Here is an 11,854-nt window from a genome sequence, read left to right as displayed (position 1 = left end):
TTTCCTTCCTTCCTTCCTTCCTTCCTTCCTTCCTTCCTTCCTTCCTTCCTTTCCTTCTTCTCTTCTTGCACAAAATGACTGATATGGAATTCTTTTACATGATTGCATATGTATAACCTATATCAGATTACTTACAATTTCAGGGAGAGGTGAGGGAGGGATAGAATTTGTAACTCAAAACTAAAAAAAACCCAAAAATTATTAAAAAATGTTTTACATGTAATTGAGGAAAAATAAAATATTATTTTAAAATAAATAAAATGGGAATAAGAATAGAACCTAAAACAAAGAGAACACAGACTTCCCTGAAGTGCTATGAAATCCTAAAAGGCCTCAGTATCCAGCATGGGCATGAGTGTGATCTATTCTCTCTTTAACACTGTCTCTGCGTCCAAGTGTTTGAGCAAGTCAGATGGTCTTCAAAATTTTGCTAAGCAGTGATCTCACAAACAAAACAGTCCCAACAACTTGGGCCAGAACAGTGAAGCACTTGACATGGCCCGAAGCAGGCAGATGCTTTCTCTCTTCATTTCTTATAGAAACTGTATCCCTTTAGCCTCGGAGTTTTTGAAAATAGTGCCTCTCCTCCACCTTTCTGCCTCAGGCTCTTGGACTCCTCATGGGATGGCTTCATGCCAGCTGGGGTGAGTCAAGTAAACAAGCTATTCCATGGAAAGAAAACAGGCAGAGTCTTATATTTCTAATATTTTGGTCTCCCTCGAGGAATCCAACAAAAAAGGCCTATTTTCTCTACCCATTGGCTATGTGCAATAACAACCTTCTTGAGAGCATTCTTCCCCAAAACTTGGGAGTTAGCTCATTTGACTATCCACTAGGAATCCTGGGGTTTTGGAGGACTTGTGGATAGGCAGGGGAAAGGCCCTGCTGCCAAATGTTTGTAAGAAAAGCATTGATGGGGAAAAATTTGTGATATTGACCACAGAGAACGGTTGCATTTCTGTTGGGCAGAAAAGATCTACTGAAAAGGCAAAATGAAATGGAATTTGCATCTAACTCTGCCTTTCTAGAGAGTGCCAAAGCTCGGATGGGACTGTGGAAAGAGCTCAGGGAGCCTGGGGATCATAACCCAGCCAGGCGTCTATTTTATTTATGCATATGCGTGTCTTAGAGTGAGTGTATCAACGAACCTGTCCTTGCAAAGAGCAGAAGGAAAATAGTGAATCATCTCTGACGTTCTCCAGCCCCCTCTATGCTCTAATGCTTCACTGCAAGAGCATGGGATAGGTATACTATGGAGTTAAAGATAGAGACAGAGAGGCAGAGACTGGGTTGTGGGAGCGAGATGGAAAGAGGGAGAGAGAAAAGTGGAGGAGAGAAGAGGGGAGATGGAGAAAGTGATAAAGATAGAGGAGAGAGAAAGAGAGTTTAGCATTGGAAGAATATTACGTGACTGTTAAGTTTATTCAGGGACACCAATCACTGGAGTCACCAACAACATATTTATGTTATGTTATCTGTGGAACCTTTTAAATTACATTATAAGCACACCTCATATATCTATGTATCTACATAAGTGAGCATGTTGGAGAATACAGAAAGGATCTGTGATTTCCTCAATGTGGGATCACTCTCTCCATCTTAGTGATTAAATCCTAAGGAGTGGCTCAGAGTACATGGAGATTAAGTGACTGACCCAAGGTCAGACAGTTAGCAAATGTCAGACACAGGATTTAAACCGAGTTTACAAACTCTTAAGCTCAGCACATTATCTACTATGATCATGCTATGCTACCATCAAACAAATATTTTTAATATAGAGGTAGTGTGACATATTGGGAATCAGTCTGAGACTTGGGGTCAAAAGAGTTAGATTAAAATCTGCCCCACCCCTGACTGTGTGACCCAGGGCAAGTCACTAAACTTTATTCCCACCCCCCACCCCCATTTGTGAGGCACCAAGGGGTAGTGGATAGAGAGCTGACCTCAGAGTCCAGAAGACTGGGATCCTACCCTCATCCCTGACATACTGGATGTGTGACCCTGGGCAAGTCACTACTAATCTCTCAGTGCCTACAGGCAATTCCCTTAGACTACAAGTTTCAGAGCAGGTGGCTAATCTGAATTGGTAGGAGTTTCCTCCCTGAGAGCTCCCTGCAATGAAATTATAGGTGTCATCCAAAAATATTTAAACCATTATGAGATAATATGAGGGAAATCATATTGTTATAAATCAATAGACATTTAAGTGCTTACTATGGGCTGGGCACTGTACTAAGCACTGAAAAGAAGCAGACAAGACAAGAAAAGAAGCAAAAGACAGTTCCTGCCCTCAAGGGACTTACAATCTAATGAGCTATTATCATCATTAATTGCCTTTAGAAAGAAAGCATCTTTAGGTCTTAGTTTGTGATTTCATTGATAAAGGGAGCTCTTTGGAAAGGAAATCAGGAAAGTAGATTGGCACCTGCAGTCTGAGAGAGTTGCCTGGACACGGAGAAATCCTAACTTCGCCTGGATCACACATTTAATATGCTGTCAGGGGCCAGACTTGAACCCAGGTGGTCCTAACTCTGAGGTTAGGTCGCTATCCACTGCCCCAAAGTCTTACTAATATTATCATTGTGAATTTTCAACCCATGGGATAGTCATAATTCAGTTTACTTACATAATGACAAATCAGGAGTGCTTTTCAGTGGATTGGGCCTTAATATATAGACACAGACTTACACTGGGCTGCTTTCTCTGCCTGGATTTCTTCAGGTTCCCTCATCTCAGAACTCCTAATGTGAAACTGGCACAAGATAACAAGAGGACGTGAGGGGGGGCGGGGCAGCTAGGTGGTGCAGTGAATAGAGCACCATCTCTGAAGTCAGGAGGACCTGAGTTCAAACTTGACCTCATACACTTGATACACTAGCTGTGTGACCTTGGACAAGTCACTTAACCCCAATTACCTTGTCTTCCCCCCTCCAAAAACAGAACAGAGGGAGGAAAGTGTCTGAATTCTAGGCCTCAGTTTCCTGCTTTCTAAAATGGAAAAAAAACAAACAAACTAGAAAATCTCTTAAGAGCCCCTCCAGACCTGGCATTCAATGATCCTCTGATTTAAGTCATATCCCCAACCATTAATAAGAGGAATTTAGTATTAGCTCTGTGATTAAAAGAATCTCAGTCTCCCTAGCTACAGAATGGAACTAAATTTCACTGGTAAAGTGCTTTCCCATCAGACTGAATTTGTGTCTATTTTACTTGCCATCACACTCAGAGATGCTGTAAGTAGCAGTGCTAAATGCTACACGGGAATGCCAGGTGCTGTCCTAGCTACATAAAGCTATTGTTATTGTTTATTTTGAAAGGAAAAAAAAAGACTTTGGCACGAGAGGTGTTGCGAAATTCAGTATTGTTAAATAAATAGCAACATACGACAGGGACTGTGTTGGTCAGCCAACATACACACCCCTTGGGTGAATTGGGGCCTGTGGACGAGCCAAATGTGCACATGTGTGGAAGCTTGCAGCTATCTGAAGCAAATGTGAGGGCTTATGAGGAAAGATTTAGAGCAGGAAGGGTCCTTCGGGGTCCTCATGTTTAAGCCTCTCATTTTACAGATGAAGAAACTGAGAGAAGCAAGATTAAGTGACTTCCCTAAGTTTACACAAGCAGCAGTGACAAGGCTAGTATTTGAAGCAAGGTCTTCTGACTGCATGGGTAGCTAGGTGGTGTAGTGTGTAGAGCTCTGGGTCTCTGGGTTCAAATCTGGCTTCAAATATTTACTAGCTGTGTGACCCTGGGTAAGTCACTTAACCTGGTTTGCCTCAGTTTCCTCATTTGTAAAATGAACTGAAGAAGGGAATGGCAAATTGCTCCAGTTTCTTTGCCAAGAAAACACTAAATGGGGTCACCAAGAGTCAGACATGACTGAAACTACTGAACAACAACATCTGACTCCATACAGTGTCTTTTCTGCCAATTGGTTGATTGAATCGTAGCATTTTGACAGGAGACCTCTCATTAGCCTGGGGACCAGTTGTTTATCCTTCTGAGGACTGATTCCTCTTAGTCCAAGGACCCACTCCTGCATGCACCATTCGAAACATGATGACAGACCCCAGTACCCCAAAATAGTTTCTATAGAGTCTAAAGCCCAAAGGATGCCAATAGTAGTGACCTCTTACATTTAAAAACCAAACAGAAGAGTTTTAATTTGATTCCTGAGATAATAGGGAGTCCCTGGAGATCATTGAGTAGATTCCTGAAATGGTCAAATTGGTGCTGAAGGAAAATCACTTTGACAGCTATATGGATGATGGCTTGGGTAGGGGAAAGACTTTGTAGGTAGACCAAGGAAGATGCCATCACAACCAAGTGAAATTGAATGGAGGATACCAGTTGAAATAGAATCTAGTTGTCCAAGTCAGAATTTGGTTAGAATGCCAAGGCAAACTCCTTGTAGTAACATCTTACATTTCTACAGTGTCTTCTGACTTTGGAAATCAGTTCAACAACTCCAGAGATGAGTGCACCAGGTACTGTCATACCCACTTCAGAAGAGATTGGACAAATGTCAGGCTGGTGAGACAGTTTGCAGGGGACCACTGCTACTCTCTCCACTGATACTCTGGTAAACAGTGTAAGCTACTTGAGGGCAAGGAGTGTTTCCATTTTGACTTTGTATTTCCAATGCCTAGCTCAATGCCAGGCATATAGCAGGTGTTTAATAAATACTCGTTGAGTTGAATTGAAAATATCCAAGTTATATCATAGGCCACTGAAGGAGATGGTCAGTTATAATCTCTACCCCTGTTCCCTAATTCCCAGTAGTTCCTACATAATTCTTTACCTTTATAGGGGTTTGTAAATTTCACTTCCTTGGTCTCCCTACAAAGTCTTTCTTTCCCCTACCCAAACCATCATCCATATAGCTGTCAAACCGATTTTCCTTCAGCACCAGTTTGATCATTTCAGAAATCTACTCAGTAAACTCCAGGGATTCCCTATTATCTCAGGAATCAAATTAAAACTCTTCTATTTGGTTTTTAAAGAATTTCAAAAACTGGTCCCAACTTGTTATTCTAGCCTAAATAAAACATTTCTTGATCTCATACTATGTGCCAGACATTGTGCTAAGCACTAGGGATACAAATCAAAAGTAAGCAAGACTATCCCTGCCCTCAAAGAGTTTCCATTCTAATGGGGGAAGACAATACATAGGAAGGAACTAAAAAGGTGTGAAAAGAAGAAGGAATGTCCTAGCTACATAAAGCTATTGTTATTGTTTATTTTGAAAGGAAAAAAAAAGACTTTGGCACGAGAGGGTGTTGTGAAATTCAGTATTGTTAAATAAACAGCAACATATGATGGACTGTGTTGGTCAGCCAACATACACACCCCTTGGGTTGTTCCTGGGATGGCTGGAGATGACCAGAAAGTCATGAATTAAGCAAGATAAGGTCAGGAAATCCCAGAATTCATCCTTTATTTAAAGAGGACCAGTAAGATCATGAGTGACATCTTGGCTGTATGCATGAACTGGATTTAAGTGAGACAGATTTGCACAAAGTCATCAGTCTCACTCTCTATTCCTGAGTCATTGTGGTCCAGGGGCAAAAAAAAAGTCCTGGTAACATCCTGGGATGCAGAGGATGTCCTTGGCTTCTTTGCTGAGTGTTCCACAGCACCTGCCTCAACCACCTTTGTGACATTTGGAATATGCTTGAAGGTAGTCTTCACATGCTTGGGGTAGACATCCCCTTAACTCACCAACAGATTGGAGGCCTGATGGTTACCCCCAACCTGGTTTAGTCTCTCTGTGGAGATGGCTTTACTGGGATGTGGCCACTGCACATACTACAGCTTCTTGGAGCCACCGGTGAGCGTTGGCGGAAGGTGGATACCAAAGGTGGAAAGCAGCCCTGAAAAGGGCTCAGCATCCCTCACGCCAGAGGTGCTGGTCCTCCCTGAACACCCCTACACTGCGGTCCCAGGGTACCACATTATCAAATATCACCCTCCATTCTCTAGTTGCTTTGCTGAATGAATGTTTTCTTTCTCTACCTTTGGTGTTAGTTCCTGAAGAGCAGTGACTGTCTTTTTGATATCTCCCCAGTTCCTGATTCAGCACTATCTACATCCAGCACTTAGCAGTAGCTTTTCTTTTGAGGCTCACGCTGTCCAAATTTAGGACCCATCCAGATCCTAATCCCAGGACATTATCCCTCCTTTCTCAAAGAATTCACCTTTAGAGAAGTCTTCTAGTTCAGTGTTCAAACGAAGGTGAAGAAACGATACTATCTCTGCCTTGAGACAGTGATTTATGATGGAATGAAGTTAAAGAAAGTACATAGTGAAATCTTTTCACTATGTCTACACTATGGCATATTAGCTTGTGTTAATTTTGGCCTAACAATGAACACCAAGAAAACATGGGTACTCCATCAGTTAACACCACATCACCCATACATGGAACCATTGGTTACAGCAATTGAGAAGTGTTGAGTGCTGTGGATAAATTGAGTTACCTTGGCAGAATGCTTTCTAGGGATGTACACATTGATAATGAGATTGACACATGGATTGCCAGAGCTAACTCAGTGTTTGGAAGACTCCTAAGGAAAGTGTGGGAGAGAAGAGACTGCCTACCAAACTGAAAGTCTACAGAGCCGTTGTGCTGACCTCATTGTTGTAAGCCTGTGAAACCTGGAAAGTATACCAGTGCCATGTTAGGAAACTAACCATGTTAGGAATTGCTTCCATTTGAATTATCTTAGGAAGATTCTGAAAATCATCTGGCAGGAGAAGATGCCAGACACTGAGGTCCTTTCTTGAACTAAAGTGCCAAGCATTCAAAATCTACTGCAGAGAGTGTAACTCTGATGGACTGGCCGTGTTGTTTAAATGTCAAACATGTACTTACCTGAAAGACTATTTCGTGGAGAACTCACACAAGGTGAGTGCTTGCATGGTGGTCAGATGAAGAAGCAATACAAGGACACTCTTAAGGTCTCTCAGAAGAATTTTAGTATTGATTATGTGACATGGGAGATATTGGTACAAGACCACCAAGCATGGCGTGCGCACATCAGAGAAGGGCTGTGCTCTATGAGCAAAGCAGAAGTGAAATAGCTCGAAAGAAATGAGAGATGCACAAGTTTAGAGAACCCACTCCAAATGTTCACATGGACTCTTTGTGCTCAGCCTGTGGTAGAGCATGCTGAACCTGTATTAGTCTGAGAAGCCAAAGTGGGAAGCATTGTAACTTGACTCTAGCACAGGGGTGTCATTTTGGTCCTTTTCAAGAGTGAAGGACAGCAACCAACCAACCAACTGGCACTAAGTGGCATTCTGTACTTTGCTGCCACCTTTCCAGAGCCACCACAAGTCATTCTGGCACCTGGTTCAAGCTCTATAAAACAAGGCATGTGGTGGTGATATGGGCTGTAGTGCAGGAGACCTTGGACCCCATGGTTGGAGTTGTGTGCAGAGACCACTGCACAAGGAAAGAGCTCATTTTGGAAGTCCCACATGTTAGATTTCATTTTAACTAATTATTCTTTTTAAAATAATATTTTAAATATAAATTTAATATATTTTAAATAATATTTTAAAATAATATTTCAGAAGACCATGATTCAAATTCTGCCTCCAATATTATTACTAGCAGTGTGACTGTGGTTACTTAAGTGACTGACCTGGAGGTCCACCTCTGCTGATCTTCTAGCTTGCCAATGGCCCGGTGGCAGTCAGACCTGAATATGGCACTCCAGACGTGCTCTGACTAGGGAAGAGACATAAGACTCTATCACCTTTTATCTGGACACTATATTATTCTTCTATTCATGCAGATTAAGGTCATATTAACCCTTGTTTGCATTAGCTTCTTAGAATCTAGGCCACATTGTGAGAACATATCGAACACACAGTCATAACTCCTACTTTGCATCTTGCATTTCTCAGTGACTTTAGGACATTTCTGTCTAGTTGTTCTTCTATACCTCAAACTCAACATATCCTAAGCCCAATTAATTATCTTTCCCCAAAATATGTTCAGAGTTTTGGGTTTTCTATCTATATTGATGGAATCATTATCCTTCTACTCATTGAAGCTCAAAATCTCAGTCACCTTTGACATTTTTCTCTCCTTCAATCCACAATGCCCCATCACCTCCAAATCTTGTGGAGTTTATTTTTTCAATATGTCTGACCTACCTGCCCTTCTTTCCACACCAGGTACCACAATATCAGTTTAGGGTCTCATCATCTCTTACATGGATTATTGAGATAATTTTTAATTGGCCTCATTGCCTCCAGGTTTTCTGCCTTTTTGTTACTGTTCAGTCATGTCTGACTCTTCATGACCCCATAGACCATAATGGAACACCAATACTGTCCATGGAGTTTTCATGTAAAGACTAGAATGATTTGCCATTTCCTTCTCTAGTAGATTAAGGCAAACAGAGTTTAAGTGACTTGCACTTAACAGATCACACAACTAGGAAGTGTCTGAGGCTGAATTTGAACTCAGGTCTTCCTGACTCCAGACTCTGAAGCTTTATTCACTGAGCCACCTAGCTGCCTCTACCTTTTAAACCATTCTAAAAACCATTGCCAGACCAACTGTCCTAATATGTGATTCTGAGTGTATCCCTAGCCAGCTCTAAACTTTCATTTGCTTCCCATTGACTATAAAATGTAATCCAAACATCATAGCTTGACACTGAAGGCCTTCTACAGTCTACCTTTCCAGACTCATATCTTTATTTTATTTTTTTGTTTTTTGGAGGGCAATTGGGGTTAAGTGACTTGCCCAAGGTCATACGGCTAGTAAGTGTTAAGTGTCTGAGGCCAGATTTGAACTCAGGTCCTCCTGACTCCAGGGCTGGTGTTCTACCAGCCACCTACCCACCCCATCAGATTCATATCTTTAAAAAATATATATTTTATTTAAACCTTTTGTTTTTACATTATTTTAATTTCTGAATGTATTCCTCCTTTCTCTTCTATCCAGCAAGTCACATTTGACAACAAAGGATAGAAAAGATAAAAAGGCAAATCAGTAGAACCCAATCAATAGTCTGGTAGTAAATTGTCTGGTAGTAAATACAGCCTTCCATATTATAATCTCTCACTTCTCTTTCTCTCTGAGGCCAAGACTGATCATTATAATTTTCCTTTCAATTTTCCTCTTTTGGTCTTTTTTGTTTACTTTTCTGTGGTCACTGTACATACTGATTTCTTGGTTCCGTTTTATTCACTCTTTATTAGTTGACCCTTTTCATTCTTTTCTGAATTCTTCCTATTCATTATTTCTTATGGTGCACTAATAGTCCATTACATTCATTTAGCCGTTCTCAAATTCATGGGTATGTACTTTGCTTCCAGTCTTTCTTAACACACAAAAAAAGTGTTGTTATGAATATTTTGGTGTATGTGAAATCTTTCTTTCTTTGACTTCCTTTGTCATTCAATGTGTTTGCTATCCCTCTCATTTTTGTGTCTGCCACTTACAAATTTGATATGCATGCCATCTGTGCCCTCATTCAAGTGTCTGATAAGATTTTTAAACAATATGTAGCCAAGAGTAAAGTTCTGGGTTATTTCCAGTAGATTCCACTTTTCACAGTGACAAGTAATCAACAGACTTTCATTATTTCTGAGACAAGCAAGTGGGTTCCCAATTCCAACCTTAGAGTCACAACAGTGATTGAGCAGTCTGAGTCAGAATGAGGATGGAAGCATGACAGAACAGGCAGCAACGATGACCCTTCCCTTTGTCTCCTTGGCCCTCATTTCCCTCATACCAAAAATGAGAAGGTTGAACTAGCTGACCATATGACCTTGGGCAAATCACCTTGTTTTTCTGTTTCATCATCTATAAAATGAGAAAAAAAAGGGACATGGACTAGAATTATAATTTCACTTATATAGAGAACTCCCAGGTGGGGAGACACCATCTACCAAGGCAGGTTGGCATTTTTTCTGCAAATTGATAGAGAGGTGTCAAATGTGTGCTAGGGGCTCGGTGCCTACAAAACACCCAAGTGTGGCCTAAATCCAGATTAAAATGCAATTAGGAAGTCTAACAAAATTAATAAAAATACAACAAAACATAGACGATATTAATATGTGGTTTTTCTAAGTAAATATGCCCCTTGCAGAGATCTTTATGTACATCCCTAGAGCACTGAGAAATCCGATGCCTCATTCATGGTTACAGAGTCCACACACATTTAAGATGGGACTTGAGCTGAGGTCTACCATGGCTTCTAGGTTGACTCTCTATCCACTATATCATTAATATTTTGTTCATTTAAGGAAAAGAGCTAGGGTGGAGGATGGAAATAGTGGGGAAGGTGAAGGTAAGAAGGAGAGAGATGGGAGAAGAAAGAAAAAGGGGTTGAAATTGAGGAAGAAAGGGATGGAGGAAGGGGAGACAGAGAAAGAAGGGCATGTAGAGAGAGGGAAAAGGAGCGAAGAGATGGAAGTGGTAGAGGGAGGAGAAGGTTTGCTACGTTCTTGGATAAATGTTAGTAGTTAGATAAACTATTTTTGCCACATTACTATTCTCTTGGAACAGAACTATGGATATTTGAGTAAGTGATCTCCTTTAACTGCTGCTTTTTGAAATTCTACTTGTCTGTCCAGCCATTTAGAACATTCCTTTCTGCATTAAAAACAGCTTGAGTATGTTTATTTTCCAACTTCAGAACTTACTTTTGAAATAAAGATTTATTTATCCTAAAATTCTAGAGGTTTTCCATATGCATAAAATCCTAAATCATAGAATGTTAGACCTTAGAGACCATCCAGTCCTACTTCCTCTTTGTACAGGTAGGAAAACGAAGGTTCAGAGATAGAGAACAAATTGGACAAGGTTACTTAATGAGTTAGGAGCAGATATGGGATCAGAATCCAGGTCTGACATGTAGTCCAGTGTTTTCCTCCTTAAGGCTTTAGAAATGTACTTGGTAACCTTACCTGGGTCATCAGTTTGCTAACTTGAGTCAAAGTCCCTTTGGCACCAATTACCTAATTTTTGTTTTTCTGAAGAGTAGACCAGCCTCTTTTCAAAATTTGAAACCAGCATTTATTTCAGTTCTGAGTCTTCCCCTCCATCCCCAATCAATTCTATGAAGGTGGTAAGGGGGGGGTGTTAGCCAGGGTAATAAGGGAAGATGGGACATAGATGGGTTAACCATATTCACAGTTCTTTACTTTTATTGGAATTTCAGAGTTTCTTTTTTTGTGATGGCAAAGGATTGGAAATGAAAGCGATACCCATTCATTGGAGAATGGCCGAAAAAGTTGTGGTATAGGATTGTGATGGGATGCTATTGTGCTGTCAGAAATGTCAGAAAAACCTTGGAAGACTTTCATGAATTGATGCAAAGCAAAGTGAGAAGAACCAGGAGAACAAACACAGTAACAGCAATATTGTAACAATAATCAACCATGAAAGACTTAATTACTCTGATCAATACAATGACCTACAACAGTTGTAAAGAAATCATGATGAAAAAATACTATCCACATGCAGAGAGAGAACTAATAGATTCTGAGTGCAGATTGAAGTATATTTTTCCCATTTTATTTTTCTTGTCTTTTTCTGTTTTTTTAAATAATATGGATAATGTGGAAATATGTTTTGCATGATTTCACAGCTAAAATGGATATAATATTTCTTGCCTTCTCAATGGGTGGGGGAGGAGTTAAAGGAAGGGGGAGAATTTGGAACTAAAATTTAAAAAATGAAAGTTAAAAAATATTAGAAGAAGATGAAGGAGGAGGAGAAAGAGAAGAAAAGAAGAGGAGGAGGAAGAAGAAGAAGAAGAAGAAGAAGAAGAAGAAGAAGAAGAAGAAGAAGAAGAAGAAGAAGAAGAAGAAGAAGAAGAAGAAG

At 40.4% G+C, this 11,854-nt stretch overlaps 1 long non-coding RNA gene across 1 annotated transcript in view; it reads right to left on the bottom strand.

The window, feature by feature from the left end:
* LOC138147403 (uncharacterized) overlaps positions 1-11,854 on the bottom strand; it is a 185,472-nt gene that overhangs the window by 35,219 nt on the left and 138,399 nt on the right. Inside the window, exon 6 of the long non-coding RNA XR_011164797.1 lies at positions 7,650-7,735. This is a non-coding gene — a long non-coding RNA (uncharacterized lncRNA). The remainder of the gene's footprint in view (positions 1-7,649; positions 7,736-11,854) is intronic.

This window comes from Petaurus breviceps, unplaced genomic scaffold (assembly GCF_028583685.1).
Source record: "Petaurus breviceps papuanus isolate PSGF00001 unplaced genomic scaffold, PetGlider_PUasm1.0 90792, whole genome shotgun sequence".
NCBI lineage: Eukaryota > Metazoa > Chordata > Mammalia > Diprotodontia > Petauridae > Petaurus > Petaurus breviceps.
The sequence above is the reverse complement of the archived record's forward strand: the minus strand, read 5'-3'. Positions and strand labels throughout refer to the sequence as shown.